The 17,650-nt window shown below is 38.8% G+C and overlaps 1 protein-coding gene across 4 annotated transcripts in view; it reads right to left on the minus strand.

The window, feature by feature from the left end:
* Positions 1-17,650, minus strand: part of NRIP1 (nuclear receptor interacting protein 1) — an 895,475-nt gene that overhangs the window by 443,748 nt on the left and 434,077 nt on the right. The gene's annotated exons all lie outside the window — the stretch shown is intronic.

Consider the following 17,650-nt stretch of genomic DNA (forward strand, 5'->3'; position numbering starts at 1 on the left):
TCTTTTGCATGACACTTTACAAAATATTTTTCAGATTGACATTTACCAGTTTTGCCAACAGCATTATGTTTTTGGCTTCTATTCAGTTTGAGCTATTATAACACATCAACTCTGCTTCAACCAGTGCTGCTCAGCCAGGTAGCTCCCATTTTATATTGCGTTTTCTTTTCACTTTGTTGGAGTGAAATATTTGAATTTTGCCTTCATTGAATTGAATCCTGTTGGTATTATAACACTGCTCCAATTTCTGAACTGAGTATGAAATCTAATCCTGCTCTCAAGGGTGCCTGCAACCCCTCCCAGCTCAGTGATAGCCATAAATATTCTAACATATTTGCTATCCAAGTTGTTAATGAAAATATTTAAAACTTACCAGATTTTTGCCAAGAACTTGCATGATACAACCCTCCAGTTTGATAGCGAACCTTTTCTTTAGGAACTGTTCTTCAAATTGTGATGGATTATATAACTGTTCAATTTGCTCAAAATTAAATGCATGTATATTCTACTCTGTTTCTTAAAAAGAGGTGCACCTGAGCAGCAGGGAGGAGGCCTTGGCTCGTGCCCATTAGGTGAGGTGCAAGCCTTGAAAGAGGGAGATGACTGCTGCTCTGGTGGTGCCTGAGCGCCCTGAGCTGGAGGAAATTTCTGGAGTGCAGGGTTAAGCAGGCAGACAGCCTACAGCCTGAATGAGAGGGAGATCTCTGCAGAGCTCAGGAAGCAAGCGCATAACTGTGCCTCAGAGACTTATCATAGCAAGCCATTGTGTCCTTGCAGAAAAGACCGTATTCTCCAGTCTTGCTTTCCAGTGTGACAACTTTCTGTGCTTTCATGGCTTGCAAAAAGTTTCTACCTAGTTTCCCCTGGGTCCCGAGGAAAGAGGCATCTGGTAGGCTGGAAATTGTCAGTGCTGCCTATTGATAATAGTTTTATTGCTGTATTGATACACCAAGCTGAGCAGTAATCAGTTTCAGAAGTAAGTTATATAGTAGAGAATGAAGTTGGGTTTTGAGATTTTTTTGTGTCTGACTATGTGAACTATATATGCAGTCTTCTATGAGAGATTCTCCAAAACTTAGATCAGGGCCAGAGCCTGGTGTGGGATATAAACTAGTGAAGAGTTAGGGGGAAACCCTTCCACAAAATTACTGTGACCTGAAAGTGTGCTCTGCATTGTGTCATCCCAGCTGGGCAGAGAGGCAGAAGGGGAGCTGGGGAAGCAGTCGTCATTCTCCAGCCATCTCGCTCAGTGGAGACCAGTGGTTAACTTTGTCAGTCAGGATGATTTTCTGTTACTGAGTTAATGTTTAAACTATCTTTTAAGACATTGATGGTAAATCAGAATGTGAAATTATATTCTAATTATATTCTGCAAACACTTGCAGCTGTCCTGGGTTCTTCAAGTTTCCAATATTGGTCTCAAACCACTCAATCAAAAATGGTTGACCTGATGAGAGTTTATATGTTCTCTTAAATAAACTGTGATTTATACAAGAATATCTTAGTACATTTGAAAAATAAACAATCAAAATTATCTAAGCATAGGAAATTTATAGTCTGGCTCAGCTGTCATCTTCTGGAATATGGGTTCGCAACCTGATAGATTTTATAGCTGGGCCAACTAACTGATGTAATGACATGGCCTTTTAGAATTGCCAGCTGTAAAACTAATTTTGGCGGGAGGAGTGGCCAGATGTGTTCCTCGCTGTCCTCAGTCTGATCTAGGTTAGTAGGGACTATAAATAGCTTTATAAATATTTTACTGTGTCTACATTTTTGTTGTGATGTAAAAGATTGGGGGATAGATTGTTTAGCTTCCTGATGAGTAACACCAAACAGGGTGAATGAAAAAATTACCCTTACTTTAAATAACTCAGTTTTCTCATATTTCTGTAGTATCTCCCTTTTTGGCTGACCAATGCTTGGTAATATCAGCATCCCTCTCTTCTTCATAGAGGGGCTGCTGCTGAAACAATGGCCACAAAAAATGGCAGTTGCTGTTGACTTCAGCCAAGAAAAGACCTTTATCATGGATGATTTTCTTCTCCATGTGGCTTTAACTTAAGAAGGAGGTGAACTACAGAAGTAGCGTTGTTCAAACAAAAGGTGAGTATTTTGTATTTGTTGCTTTTTATCTGCTGTTCTGATCAGGAACCTCTGTCCCAAATCTATATGCTAGCTTTCAGCTGAAGATAGATGTGTCTAAGTTCTCAATCCAAGTGTCTCCACCTATCTTTATTGAAGTTAATTTATTTATTGAACTTTGACAGGTTATTACCCAAGCTTATTCAAAGTGTGCCATTTAACTTTATCTCAAAGGATGTTCACTGGCAATTTATGGAACAGAGTGCAATATAGAAATCAAAAGGTAATCTACATTCATTTGTGTCCCATGGCCACAAGAGACAAGAATCACAGCTTGCCTTTTGAATTTACACTGGTTTGAGCAAAGGTGTGTTTTCCCCCAGATAGTTAAGGAAAAAAAAAAAAAAAGAAAAAAGAAAAAGTACAACCACAAATATCCTTGCTATTCTGAATATTGAACTGGGAAATTTAAGTGGTAATCTATTTCCTCATTTTTTTTATTCTTTCAAAGAAAGATAGCTTGCCCATGCTCATTTGTATTTGTTTTAGGGAAATATAAGAAGTATTTGAAGGCATTGTGACTAGAAAAATCTGCAGCAATCTGTGACATAAATCTCCTCTTGTAAGTTTCAACTATATGTCATGGTTTAACCCAAGCCAGCAACTACGCACCACGCAGCCGCTCACTCACTTCCCCCCCAACCCGGTGGGATGGGGGAGAGAATCAGGGAAAAAAAAGTAAAACTCTTGAGTTGAGGTAAGAACAGTTTAATAGAACAGAAGGAAGAAACTAATAATGATAATAATAACAATAATAAAATGATAATAATAATAATAATAAAAGGATTGGAATATACAAGTGATCGCCGAATGACGCCCAGTTGGTTCCCAAGTGGCAATTTCCCCCCACCCCCATGCCCCCCACTTTACATAATGGGCATGATGTCCCATGGTGTGGACTTTTTGGCCAGTCTGGGTCAGCTGCCCTGAATGTGTCCTGTGCCAACTTCTTGTGCCCCTCCAGCCTTCCAGCTGGCTGGGCATGGGAAGCTGAAAAATCCTTGACTTTAGACTAAACATTACTTAGCAACAACTGAAAACATCAGTGTGTTATCAACATTCTTCTCATACTGAACCCAAAACATAACACTATACCAGCTACTAGGAAGACAATTAAACTCTATACCAGATGAAACCAGAACACTATAGCAAACCTCAGCACTGATCACTCCTTTCACAAATAAGCAAAGCTTTGTGCTCATTTTGAAGTTTTATTTTAGTAAAGAGAGTTTAAGCATGTTCTTAATATGTGGTGTATGGGAAAGTGCTTTGCTCATTTATCAAATCCAGTCCTTAATTTCCAATGTGCAACTGTCTGTCCTTTTATTATTCAGAGCAAAGACAGAATCCATGACAGGTACAGGCCACATAATCTGATTTTATTTCATTCAAGTAACCATTTGGCTGTCCGATGTCTATAATCAGATGGATTAGTGTTCCTTGGCTTTGCTTTTCAAATTTGATAGAAAGCAAAGTTGTCTTGTTAAATAGATTCCTTGCTTGCTCTGTAATTCTTGGAGGAAGCCAAAAAACCCCACAAAAATTCTCTTTGCTTTCTCTCCCCACAGCCTGCACTGGCATGTATCACAGGTGTGATGCTGGGACAAAAGTTATCCCACTTTTGTAACCTATTTGGATGTCTTTGTTATGTGTTAAAAGCACCATCTCCTGTTCTGGTAAAAAGTATTGAGGAGGAGAATGAGAGAAAGCATTTTGGGCCATGTTCTGTGAAGCAGCTTGTATACCATCTATATATTGGCACCGTCCATAGATTTTTATTTGTTTTATTTTATTTGTTTATTTTATTTGTAAAGTTTCACTAGTTACAGATAATTTAGTTTCAAACTAGGAACACCCAATATCCAGGGGCCTCTGATGGATGACTTATATAGCCAAGTAGTAAAATTATGTAATTTGTAACTCTGTATGTGTATGGGGTTTTTTTGAGCACTGTGATCAGGATTTCAAATGAAGGAAAATCCAACTTCTAAAATTTCTTATGGAAGAAAAATCTATACCATTTTCTTGTTTAAAGACAGCCTTTTATCACTCAGACCTGATTTATATTATGATAGTTATTTTTTCTTAATATATGCCACTGAAAGAGGCTGATGTCTTTGAACATAACTGGATTAATCATATAAAATAATACAGATTAATTTAAAAAGTTTCACATAATTGAAAATTAGTATTATCCTTTTTGGGTAATGAGTCAACTAAAATAAGTTGGTTAATGCTTACTTTTTAAAAGTTTTGGTTTTCAGATTTGACTAGTCTACTATACCTTAAAAAAAACAAGCAGTGAAAAGAAAGAAGGCAGACACAGATATATGATTCTTGCTGCCTCATGTTTTGTTACATGACGCAATCACTCCGAGACCAACAGCAGGTGTTGGACTGGAGATCATATGGATATTTCTTCCATCAGGTTGCACTGGGAATAGGAATGAAGAAGACACTGTGGTAGTCTGGGAGGTTTGTATCTGAACGTTTAGGTATTAAAGGAGTCTTAAAATTGTTTGGATCAGACACATAGGACAGACAAGTCTCCTGAAAATACCTCTGAATATTGCTTTGTTGGTTGGAAGCAGTGCCTTTTCAACTGTTTATTCTACTTGTCCTTGGGTGATTCATGTATTTGGGGGTGGAGAAGGAGGTTAAAGGATTTTTGCAGATGTCTTGTCTCAAACCCATATTCTGTCAAAAAACAGCTAAAACTTCTTTGCTGTTCCCTGTGGTTAGAAAGAGGCAAAGGGCTCTCTAACTGAGCAAGCTAAACTTCATCTTCACAATGTGAGAGCTCAAACTATACTAACCCTCATAGTTGTCTTCAAATATGTGTGAAGTGTCTTGGATGACAGAACTAAAGCAACAGATCTAGGCCTGCAATTCCACCCCCCACCCCCCACCCCAAAATTTAAGAAGACCACAACATATATTTTGTACACAATGGATAAATATATTTTATTTTTTATGGACTGATCTGTGCACTATTATTTCAAAGACAAACTCATCAGCTATCAAGAAACAGACCAATGTTTCTTACAATTGTGATGACTGTTATGTAAAGGAATAGGAAATACTTACCTTTTCCATGAATCAGACTGACAATCAGCAGAGTTTTGTTACAAATACAAATTTAATTAGTATATTAAGTATTTCATACCTACACCAAAAGGAAAGTTTTCTGAAAACTACAGCTGAGTACTACAAGCCTAGTAAAAATGCTAAGAAGAAGGACAAGTATTTCCAAGCTCTTATGAAGTGCAGATGCTCAAGGTTGTACAGAAATGTCACAGTAACAGCATTTGGGGACTGCAACAGACTACTTTTATACTCCTTGTTTGGAAAGCATTTTGAGAAAGAAAGAAAAAGAAAGTGGTGCATAAAAAGAAGTAAGAAAGAACAATATATGAAGAGTATGACAGCAATGTAAATATCAGCTAGGGTCAGGTTATCCATGTGCAGATTATGTGTACTTGGTTTTCTGGTTCATTTTTTCTGATTGGTTTTTTTTTTGTGGGTTTTTTTTTTTTTTTTTGGTTTGGTTTGGTTTTGCTTTTCCAAAACTACAGATTTTTCTGAAATTAACTGGTCCATTGGGAATCTACTTTGGATATAAACTGGAACATTTTCAGAACATGGATTTGATTTGTTGGGTTATGAAAAAAGCAACTCTTTTAAGCCTTTTCCAACACAGAATGAGTGATGGAGATGAAAAGGAGGGGGAATTGTGGGAACAAATGAGGGCTCATGGGTCCAAGTTTTGTGTTCATTCCTAATAAATACACAAGTGTGAAGCCCAAACAGTAGTTTTTTAGCATTCCAGGTATTCAGAGCCTTCTAGGCTTCTTAAAATGACAAACCAACTGGAAAATGGTGATGCCACAGTGACAGATATTTGGAGATAAGCTTAGGATACTTTTTATTTACTTTTTCAATTTATCTTTATTGCCTTAAAACAATAACAAACTCAGAAAAGCAGTTTTCTGAGGCATATGTAATTCTCCACCTGGAGAAAAGCATAATTTGTCCTTTAATTCTTACTGCAGTATTACTCATAGATTGATTCTCTCTTTGTATAAAGCTTTGCTAATGGTGTTGGTTCCCTTATCAAATACTCCTGTAAAGTGTATTATATTACTTATGTCAGGTAAATTTGTCCTGAACTCAGAATCGTGCTGCAGTCTTTAAACTGATCTAGCAGCAGTGGTATAAAAATCAGTTATGATGCACTTAACTGAAAGTAAATCCATCTTATGTTGGTTGTAGTTTAACCTTCTCCATTGCTTTCAATTTTCAGGGATTTGATTCTACCTCCTATTGCTGAATTTTTATTTATTTATTTTTTTAATATTTCTGCAATATCCAGAGGCCAAGGTCCTGTTATGTGCAGGGTCCTGTACAAACATATAGGCGATTTCTAAACTTTCTGGAGCAAGAGCTGACTCTGTCTGAAGAGTCTGTTGTAGATGGATGAGGGGAATGGGGTCCACAAGAATAAAACAAGCTGTGCATTTCCTCTACCTGACAATTTCAATCTTTTTCTTCCTGTTCTCTGGAAAACTGAATTACATTCAGCCTTCCTTCACACCCTCTTCTCCCTTTTTCTTGTACATCCTGTCTCACGCTGGACCCCACTGAACCTCATGCCCATAAGCTCCATCGACACAGTCAGCGAGCTATATTGCCTTCCCTTTCTTGCCAAGACTCTCCTGCCTGGGTGCCTCTCTTCCTACCAAACAACCTTTTTCTCATTTTCAGCTCTGTCCAGAGGACTTGATTACCAGATGTGTGCACTTATTTTCACTCATCTAGCTGTATTTATGGCCGTGTAGCAGTAACCTCTGCATGTTTTTAAGTTAAACATTCTTCTTGGGTAGTGGCAGGGGACAGGGAAGAGGAAGGAAGGATTGTTCATTTGCACTGTCTCAAGAGTGCAGAGTTACTTGGGACAAAACAATCTCTCTCTTTGTGGTAATCTTACTAAATGATTGGATATGCATCTTTATTAACCTCCTAATATCATGACTGACTATTTCCAGACAATACGGTTCATTCGGTACTTTACTCGAACATTTACTGTACACTGTGGCTGGTATGAGTAGCATGGTGGATAAAGGCAATTATTATTGCAGCACAAGATGTATCTAGGTTAGGGGTTTTTACCTTTCATTTTCATTTTAAGTGAAAGCATTCCTGGCTCTCTGTTAGGCTGGCCATGTTAGGAAAAGTTGAGTGTTACACCTTCTCATCTTGTTTCCTGGTTTGCTGGAGTGTTATAATGAAATCTCTCAGAAGCTAACATAGCACTTGAAAATGTGATGCTTATCGGAGTCCAAAAAATAATAAAGAATCATGTTCCAGTGGGTGTCATCAGTTATCAACAGCACAGTAAAAGTTTAACAACAAGAATAGTGACACTATCCATGTATCTTACACTTAACTTCAGCTGGCTTGAGTTACTTTCAACACCTACATAAGAGATTTAATAGCTGAAAGCATTTTGCTGCTTGTGGTATTAGAAATATAATCTGAACTGCTACAATGGAGGAACATCTGATCAAATTTTCAGTGACAAGAGACTGGCTGTTTCAGTTTTAAAGTCAGCCTTGACTTTTCAGCATGAGAAAACAAAGATGAAGTTCACAAACAGCAGGGCGTAGCTTTCTAAACAGTGTTGGCGCAGTGGGATGAGACACTTGAGAGGACATGGTTTGCGGCCAGGTGAGATGTGCAGTGTTCTGAAGCTGGGCTATGTAAGTTTCCACACCAAAAGGCTGCAAAGCATTTTTTCTGAGAGATACACATAAGACAACAGATGACATATATGTCATGCATGTCATCTGACAACAGTTAAGGGAACATACTCGCTTTTTTCTGTCAAGTTTTTTCAAGATTTGACTGCTGTCCATTGCTTTAATTGCATTTGTCATGTTGAGTTGCTCTGTTTTCTGCAAATGGCAAAGATGTATCATATAAAGGAACTTTCTTGACTGGTTTTAGCCAGCCACACTTGCATTTGGAGTATAACCTGGTGGCTGGTACTAAGAATTAAAAGGTATATGCAACAGTGTCTGTCTCCTTCTACAGTACTTTTTGTGGAACATGAAGAATCCTGGTACATTGAGTGGTGTGTGTAGGAGGAAAGGAGAAAACCAAAAAGTGCTGGAGTGCTTTCTGAAAAAAAAAAAAAAAAAAAAAAAAGTTATTACTTCAAGTTTCAGGATTTGGGGGGGTGGGTGGAATCTTCCTTGTGTTTGGAATAGCCCTGTGGGAAAAATCATGCCTAAACATTATTTTTTATACGTGTGCTTCTGTAGCAAGTCTTATCAATTACTGTCTAAGTGTCCATGAATAACATGCACATGGGTAACGCGGACCTTTACCAGACAGCAATACCCATTAGAGGTTTTTCAGTTTGACTTTAATCTTCTCCTTGCACATAAACAAAAGTGCTTCTTGTTGCTATGTATAAATATTATCATTCTTGATATTTTTATTTGGAAATACATAGCAAGTTAGTGGTAGAACAAAATATTTTGCATCATGCAAATGACTGGCAAAGTCAGATATATTCAAGGAAATTATTAATTTTGGTTTACTGCCACAAAAAGTAAGTTCATGATGATGCATAAATCCTGTACTCCTCAGTGATTTTAGCATTGGTTATTACTTGGAAAGTGTCTTTATATAAATGCTTGCAACACTTGTAGTAGACAAGACACCTGAAACAACAGTGGTATTAGTGTTCCTTATCTAACACTACTGATGCAGCTTGTCAAAGGACATGGGGATGGACCGTTTGCAGGTTGGCATATGGAACAGTTGTATGAAGCAGGGTTAAGGAAAATCGAGTTTTGTCATCCCAAGTTTTAAGGGCCAGAATCAGAACTCTGCAGCCTCTGAAAAAATGGGTAAAAATAGAAAAAAAGGAAACAGAGGGCCAGGTGGATCAAGCCCTTGAGAATTTTCCTCTCCATTACAGGAGGGAGAACACATACAAATCTGTGTGTTGCATATATGGAAAGAAAATATATACTGTGTTTCTCATTATCTTTGTATTATAACAAAATATGTGTGGAAGACTTGCGTAGATTTGGGCAATGAGCTAAATCCTCTTTGACCGTGGGACAGTTCTCATCATTCTTCTGCCAAACAGAGCAGAACCCTTGCACCTGATGATGTCTTTTTTTGGGTGATTATGCTGAAAAAAATGGGAGGATATGTAATGTCTGCCTCCTGTAAGGGGGTTAAAAAAAAAAAAAAGGTAGTACTGCTGTGTCAACATATGGGATGTAGCATGCAGAACAATCCATGTCTATGTCAATTCCTTGATGCACTGAAGTTCTTATAAAGAAGTTTACATACTGCATAGTAACAGAGCAGACATCAGATTAATGCTCTGACTTTAACTTTGAATGATGTGTTTCATCTCCACAGTCCATTTGCACATCTCATGTGCATCTTGTTCATTTGGTCTTTATTCAAGGGTTCTTTATGCGGTCATATCGTCTACATGGATTTCACATCTTGAAGGCCTATTTTGTAGTAGAGGGGGGTACTCTAGATGTGTCAGTACTGAGGCAAAATAGTTAGAAGATGGATTTGCAGCGCACCAGCATTTGGGAACAGACAAAGTGATGGCATGGTTGTGGTTTTCTTACCTTAGTACTAGCCACCATACTACTTCCTCAAGACAGTACTTTTCATATCTTGTGAGCAGGTTTACAGAATAATGAAATTCCATGTTCCCCCAACGCTGTGAGACAGGTTAGGATACTGTCTTGCTAGGACAAATGGTTTTATTTCTTAAAAAACCTAGACAAAATCTCACCACCTTGGAGTTCCTGCTAATAACTGAGTTCCTCTTGTCTTCCTGAGCATTCAAAGTATGGTGTTACCTGAATCCATATTACCTAATGGATTTTTTTTCTGTTCCTTTCACTTTCTAACTACCTGCAGAATGATTAATGCTAAATATTTCTTGTATGTCACATATATATTGAAGATTGCTCCTTTTTGATTATTTTTTTTAATACTAAATTGCAAACTATTGCTTTAGGCATAGGGGTAGAAATAAAATTCTTAGCAAAAAACACCCTGTTACATAAGGCTTTTATCAAAGTCCTAACAAAGTTAAATCACCTGGTGTTGAGAAGCATACAAGTAGCATGACTTTGTTCCTGAATTTTCTGAATTTTTATGAGGTTTTTCATATTTTTTTCTCTTAAGAAGTTAGAAAAATCTGAATGTTTTAATTGGTGGAAAATGGAACTAAAGCCAAACATGTTAAGTTCTCTAGTATTTTTGCTCACTTGAATGATGCTTAAAGTGCACAGTGCACATAATTCTATGCCTGTATTTTGCCCATCTATACAGTGATGGCATGAAATGACATGTCAAATAGACTTGAGAGCCGAGCAGGACAGGCAGCATTGCCATCGTATCAGACCCTCTATCTTGCCACTGCTTCTCTTTAAATCTTTTATTAACCTCCCTGGCTGGAGACATAGGGCTAAAGACAAGTTCAGAGCAGTTATGTCCTCCTAACAACACTGAGATGCATGTTTTCAAAGCATTGTACGGCTAAATCCCCAGCAACCCCCTCTGATACTAGTGGGAATCCCGCAGCAAAATGGAAGGTGTGATGCAGGCATTGTGTTTTGAGTGACCTATCTATGCAATTATGAAAGTCCTTGTGGTATGTAACATATTTCATTTGATGTGGGAGGGTATATCTTAAAGAGCTATGGCAAAGAAAGCTAATGTTGTCAGGAGCATTTCCCCCTTACAGTTCATTGGAGAGGAGCAGTCTGTTCTTGTATCATGCCTCAAATCCAGGAGTGAAATAGTGTTCAAAGAAAAGCAAAAGGAATTTTATAGACTGTAGGATTAGCCTTCCTTTCATATATAGTTTCAGTGATTGCATTCAATGATTTTTTTATATTTAAGAAAAAAACCTGGATAATGGGAAACCTTATTGCAGAATAATGTTTTCTTAGCTTGCTACAAGAGTTGTATGCATGCTTACAAGCTTGGGGATTTAGATAATTTATGTACTTAAATTTTCCTACTTTGCTTTCTCACTGGTACTGTAGCTGCAGGTGAGTTAACATCTGTATTTTTTTCTTATATACAATAGAAGTTCCATATATGTTGTATTCCATACAAGTATAAGGAAAGCTAATAAAAATTTAAAGTGTTTTAAGTTGGACTAACACTGAATTCTTATATAGTGTAGATCACGATGATTCTTCTTTTTGCTCTAGATCTATTCACAAGAAGGAGAATTTAGGAGATGAATGTTTCATTTCTAGTTGCTACATTTTTAGCTTCATACCTCTGAGATTAAAGCCCCATCTGTAAAATTGCAAAGGTAACAGTCATAGCTTTCATGAGTATTTTGAGTATAACTGCATTAATACTGGGGTAATACTTAACAAGTATATCAAGATCTATCATTTATACAAAAATTTTTTTTTTTTCTTACTGGTTCCTTCTATTTAAGATCCTTGGAAATGGCTACTAAGTCTTACTTGGCAAAGCAGGAATAGAATAATGTTTTGAGGAACATTTGCGCTGTATTTTCTAATTGAGTGTTTGCTCTGAGCCTTTAGTTTTTCATTTACATAAAGATATATTTCATCAGTCAGAACGAAGAAACCAGTTCTGTCTCTCTGCAGGTCCCTCTGCACATCTTACTTCAGTCTCCCTTGGCTTTATTTATTCTTAGGACAAGTTACCAATCCTCAGAAATAACTAGATTATTAGTTTTGAAGGAAATTAGTTTTGAAGTATGTCACTACCTGCAACCTGGTCCAGTGTCTCTCCAGGCAGGTTCCTGACAGCTGTAAGTGGCACCAGTAGATAGGTCCGAGAGCAGGGCATTGCTGATCATGGGCATAGATCTGGGTTTCTCAGGCAGTCTCCCAGGTGCGGAATCAGTTTCTTAAGACACTGTTGCTCACCAAGGGCCTTGCAGATTGATCATGTGGGCTGTGAAACTAGGGTGACAACTGTTGAAAATACCTCAGGTGATTGGTCATCCTTTCGCATAACTAACCTGGCTATGGCAGATCTGTTTTTCTAGCTAAATCCTTCAGGGGAGCAAGTAATGCAAGGTTAACAAAGAAACTTCTTAGGCATGTTCACTTTACTCCCAGATAAGTTAAAACAAACAAATAAACAAATTTATCAGCCTATACAGTTGTGGGGAATTGTAGAGAGTCCTGATTTTTACAGCACATGTTGCTCAGGCCAGAACCTCTGATGAGGCAGAGACTCCTCTGACTTTCTGCCCAGTCCCCAGGGCACAGGAAATCTTGAGCCCTTTTGAAGCAACCCTTGACTTTTTCCATCAGGAGGCCAGGGCAAGAAAATCAGCCACGTGCCTCTAGAGCAGGGATTTCCTAGCTCTGTGTAGAGAAGCCTGCTCACTAGAAGAACTGCCCAGCCTCTGAGTGCTCAAGGGGATCATCCCTGTGCTGTGAGGGACAGTGGGAGCCATGCAGCACCGCACCAGTATCTAAGTTTCATATTCCCTTGTGCTTTTCTTACATGCCTTGTGCATTATATCCGAGAATCATTGTGTACTAATTTTGTCAAGGATAGACTTGTCAAGGATTTCAGCATCGCCTAGGTGTGTTAAGTCAAGGAGCAGGCTATGATACAGACTGTGGCAGGGAAGATTGCAGGGAAGGTTGCTATTGCATGGAGTGCACAGTTTGACTTGGGAACAGTCCAAATCCTTTCACAATTATCAATACATTTCAAACAGCAGTTTGTACTGAATACATGCATATTTATACTAGGAAACATATAATTTATTAATCCTAGCTATTAAAGTAATACATAGGGTTCTTTGATTGACATCTGGCTCTGCTTCCTAAGAATTATGCTACGAGGGAAGACCTTATGTAATAGATATGCAAGTTTTCTCCTTGGTAAAAAGGAAGTGTTTAGGTGTCCTTACCTGGATGTTCCCATGGCTATGTATCTGGGGTTGAGTTGGCCAAACTTTTTTGTCCTTTGCCAGTTAAAGTAGGCTTTGTTATAACTGTTGTTCCTTTATTCACTGACACGCTTGTTTGGAGGAGTTCAAAAGGCTGTGGAACAGGTCTTATTACCTGTCTGTGCTCAGACCTATGGGTCTGAGTACAGCAGCAGCTGATAGTGAAAGCTATTTCTACTGTTTCTGCTCTCAAAGGGTTGTCCTGCTCCTGCGCTGCAGATTCATAACCGGGGATAGTAACCTTTTAGATCACCCCAGCAACTAATTGCTGGAGAAGTCAGAGAGAGCAAGGTTTTGAGCAATTCTTGTAAGTTTTTCTTTCTACATCTCCAGCTTTGTGGAGGTGAGACAGCAAGAGTTTCTTGTATCTGTATGCAGAAGGAATTTAACTGTTGGACAGAAAATGTTTTTTATACATGTTTTGTCCTGAAGGCTGACTGAGAATACCTGTCCATGGAAAACTAAAGCACTCTGTAGAGAAACCTGAGCTTGGGATGAAAAGCCATAAGCACTATAGCTACCTCCCAGTGGTGCTTCACTCAAGCAAACTATGAACACGCTATGTGCATTCATTTGAACACATTATATCGGTCAAGGAAAAATGTGGTTTTGAACTGTTGAAGATTTTCAGTCAAGAAAGAGGCAACAAGTTTACACTGTGTAGAGGTGCCCAGGCGCTGGCAGGGGGCTGCAGGGCGGCCTCTGTGAGGAGAGGCCGGGGCTGCCCCGAGCCGGACACAGCCGGTTCCAGCCGGCTCCGACCGACCCACCGCAGCGCGCACGGCTCAGCCTTGCAGCCACCACGGCGGAGCCGCGGGGAAAGCCTGTGTAAGAAAGGGCAAAACGCTGCCCGGCTGTGAGGGGAAAAGTGTGAGAAACAGCCCTGCGGCCACCGAGGGGACAGGGGGAGGAGGGGAGGAGGTGCTCCAGTCACCCCAGCAGGGGGCCTGCAGTCCCTGGAGAGACCACGCTGGGGCAGGTACCCACACTGCAGCCATGGAGGACCCCACACTGGAGCAGGTGGATATGTCATGAAGGAACTGCAACCTGCAGAGAGCCCACACAGGAGCAGATTTATCCTGAAGGACAGAAGCCTATGCAAAAGACCCACGCTGCAGCAGGGGAACAGTGTGAGGAGGAAGGAGTGACAGAGAGGAACTGTTACAGACTGACTACAACCCCCTGTTCCTCATCCTCTCTGTGCCACTAGAGGATGGCAATGGTTTAAATTACTTTTCCCCAAGTTGAGTCTGTTTTGCCAGTGACGGAAATTGGTGAGTGATCTCCCTGTCTTTATCTTGACCCATGAAATTTTGCATCTTACTTTCTTCCCCTCTCTTGTTGAGAAGGAGGAGGGAGGGAGTGGCTGGGTGTGTATCTGGCAGCCAGCCAACATCAGCCCCCCCCCAATATAAAATAATGTCATAATGATATTATACTGCAAATGGTGCCCAAGAGTGTGCATCTTTCAAAGGCACTGTGTTTAGCAGAGTAGACATGCCCAAGAGGGATGGCAGATGCTGCTGAAAGGATTTTGTCGACTGTGGCTTCCTGAGAGAGAAAAAAAAGATTGGACTGTTCCAAGGTTGGTTTTGTTTGAAAGGTGAAGATAAACTCTGTGGGTGGGATTCAGTATTTTAAAACTAGGCACTGAGTGCCATTTAAAACACCGATAGGTGTCCAAGGCATTTCCATATGTTGGGCAGCCACCACACAGGACTCGTGGTCTACTGTCCTGGGAGGCCAGGTGGCACTAAGTTGTTTAACACTAAACACAGACTTCCAAATCCTGCCCTGATTGATAGCTTATAAGGTGCAATGCATGTGTTATTTACTCATGGATGGAGTTTTCTGTGTTTTAAGGAAAGTGGTGGAACTTCCTTGTGTAACATGTCAGAAGTACCTGTCAGTACCTGTCCTTCTTTGCCTTTCTTCTTTTGTCAGTGGCACCCAGTAGCCCAGACTGATGTTGCCTCCCTGAGAGATTTCACATGTGGACTGAGGGGACTGTCATCTTGCTCTTGACATCTTGTACTTAGTATTTAGACATCCTGTGCTTAGAGGACCTCCTAACTTTGCATTTTTTTCAAATACAGTGGTTGTTTTCTGTATTTGAGGAGAGTAAACCTGAGGTTACAAAACAGTTGACAGATAAGTGGAGCTACAGCTAGGTAGCACGGGCTTTCTGCTTGGCTGCTGACTGCATGATGTGCTGAAATATTACCCAATATAGGCTTCATTAAAAGTAGGCTCGCATGTTCAATGTGGATGAAGAAATTCCCAAGTGTGTCCTAGATGCATATTTTTAACGCAACAAAAATGCTTGATGATGTAGATGGGTGTGTTCAGTCCTCTTCACAGCAATGCTACCTCATCATGAATAAGGAGACTAACAAAGTTGAAAATTAACAACTTTGTCTCTGGGACCTGGTAGTTCAAACATTCAACAGTACCATAGCATTTACTGGTCTTCAGATCGACCTACTGACTATCTTGAGATAAAACAACATTTGGAAGTAGATTAATCATGTAGGATGTGCAAGAAAAAGAAGGAAAACTATGTTAAATCAGCAATTTACTTCAGTTAAGTCAGTTACAGCAACAGCTTATAGTAGGCTATGAACATACAACAGGTCAAATACTCACATAGTAACAGCCCATGTAACTTCACCCAGAGTATCCTGGTCCCAAATAAATTAGAGACAGGTAAGTGAAATTAGGTTTATGGTGGGTGGGGTACTGCAGGCTAAAAGTGCTTACAGCATTATAGCTACTGTGGAGAAATAGACACTTAATCATATGTTTTACACGCCTGTACAATCAGTTTAATTAAATTACTGTCAAAAGCACATAATTCAATTTTTCCTCTTTAGGAGGACTAAGTAGAGCCTGAGGAAAGGAGGAATTCTAAATAAGGGGAAGATGCAACTGAGTAGGAAATGAGGGTTAAAATAACCCTAAGATAAGTTTCTTCAAGGGGTAAATGAAGATGAGTTTTTCACTAGAACTGTACGTGCTCTTAAGCAGCAAGGACATTAGGCAAATACTTTTTATACATTCTTAAAACAGATTCATTAAAAATGTTCCTAAATGTGACTCCTCAGTGATGTTTAAAAGGGCCAGGCAATTTTAATTCTGTTATTTTAAATAATAAATACATAAAAATATGAAAAAAATGGGGAAAAAATCCCTAAAGAATGTATGAAACTTTACATCTAAGCAGGTTATGATTTTACCCCCAAATAATGCACCTTTACCTGCTTTTATTAATCAAGTTTTTTAAAGTGTAGGCTCTGTATTTATTGGGTATGTAGCCCAGCAAAATTTCCTGGAAAAACTGAATTTAAAAAGGGAGAAAAATTACTATAACTCACTATTCCCATGTATTGTTGTTTGGCTGGATATTTTCATGAAAGATACAACGGTGGAAATCCTTCAGTGAATTTTAATTTGTGTGTTGGTGTCATAATGCCAGAGTAGTTTACAACAAAAATGGTTAGGCCCTGGGCAATGAATTTCCAAGTTTCTAGCACTTCTCCAGATACAGATATTAGATACAGAGATTATTAGATGATAACTAAACATTTTTTACTGCAACTTTTTTTACAGACCTGATATTTTACATCAACACAACTACTATTCTTCTGTTGCCACAAATTTAAGTAGTAATATTGAATGCTATATTTTTCACCTCTTAAGCTATTGCTACTTTTCCATGGAAGGTTACAAGCCCAAGCCTGGAAAGCTCTGTTCCGTCATCAGAGCATTTGGGATTGTAAGAGTTACTAAAATGCAAAAGATCAGGTCAATATTTGCATCAGGTCCTTTACAAAAGCGAAGTGTTTGGCATCTGCATCATGTTAAGGCAATTCAGTTAACGGGAGCTCCTGTAGTGTGTAATTGAGCTGCAGGTTTCTGGCACTTCTGAAAGTCAGCCTACCTGCTTATTTAGAATCTTAAATTTCAGTTATGCAGTAATTTTCTGGAATGAAGCCTACAGCAGGACTAGAGTTTAAACATGGATGCCAGAGCCTGAGTGTTGTTTGAAAATTCAGACCATCATTCAGAAGCTGAAGATGTAGCAAGTATATACACAAAATATCAGCATAACTAATGCTGTTGACATAGTGTGGTGTATTCTGGGAATTTATAAGAACTTGAATAAAGGACTGAGGCTGATAGTACTACATCCTATAAAAATAATAATAATAAAAAAGATGATAGTTTGTAAATAAAACAGCAATTGAAATTAAAGAAGGGTGTAGAAAACTGATGTGATACATGATGCAGTTCTAGAATTAGAAACCTTACTCTAAACACAGATATATTTTTTAACTATTGTCCATTTTATATGATGCCAGGTGTAACAAATCAGATAATCTTTTTGCTGTAATTTCTTAACATTTTAACAATAGTATAAGTTTACTCTGCTGGAATGAGTTAAATAAAAAGAAAACTGTGTTATGGTAACGATTATAAAATAAGACAAAT

Source organism: Accipiter gentilis, chromosome 21 (genome assembly GCF_929443795.1).
Source record: "Accipiter gentilis chromosome 21, bAccGen1.1, whole genome shotgun sequence".
In the NCBI taxonomy this organism is placed as follows: domain Eukaryota; kingdom Metazoa; phylum Chordata; class Aves; order Accipitriformes; family Accipitridae; genus Astur; species Astur gentilis.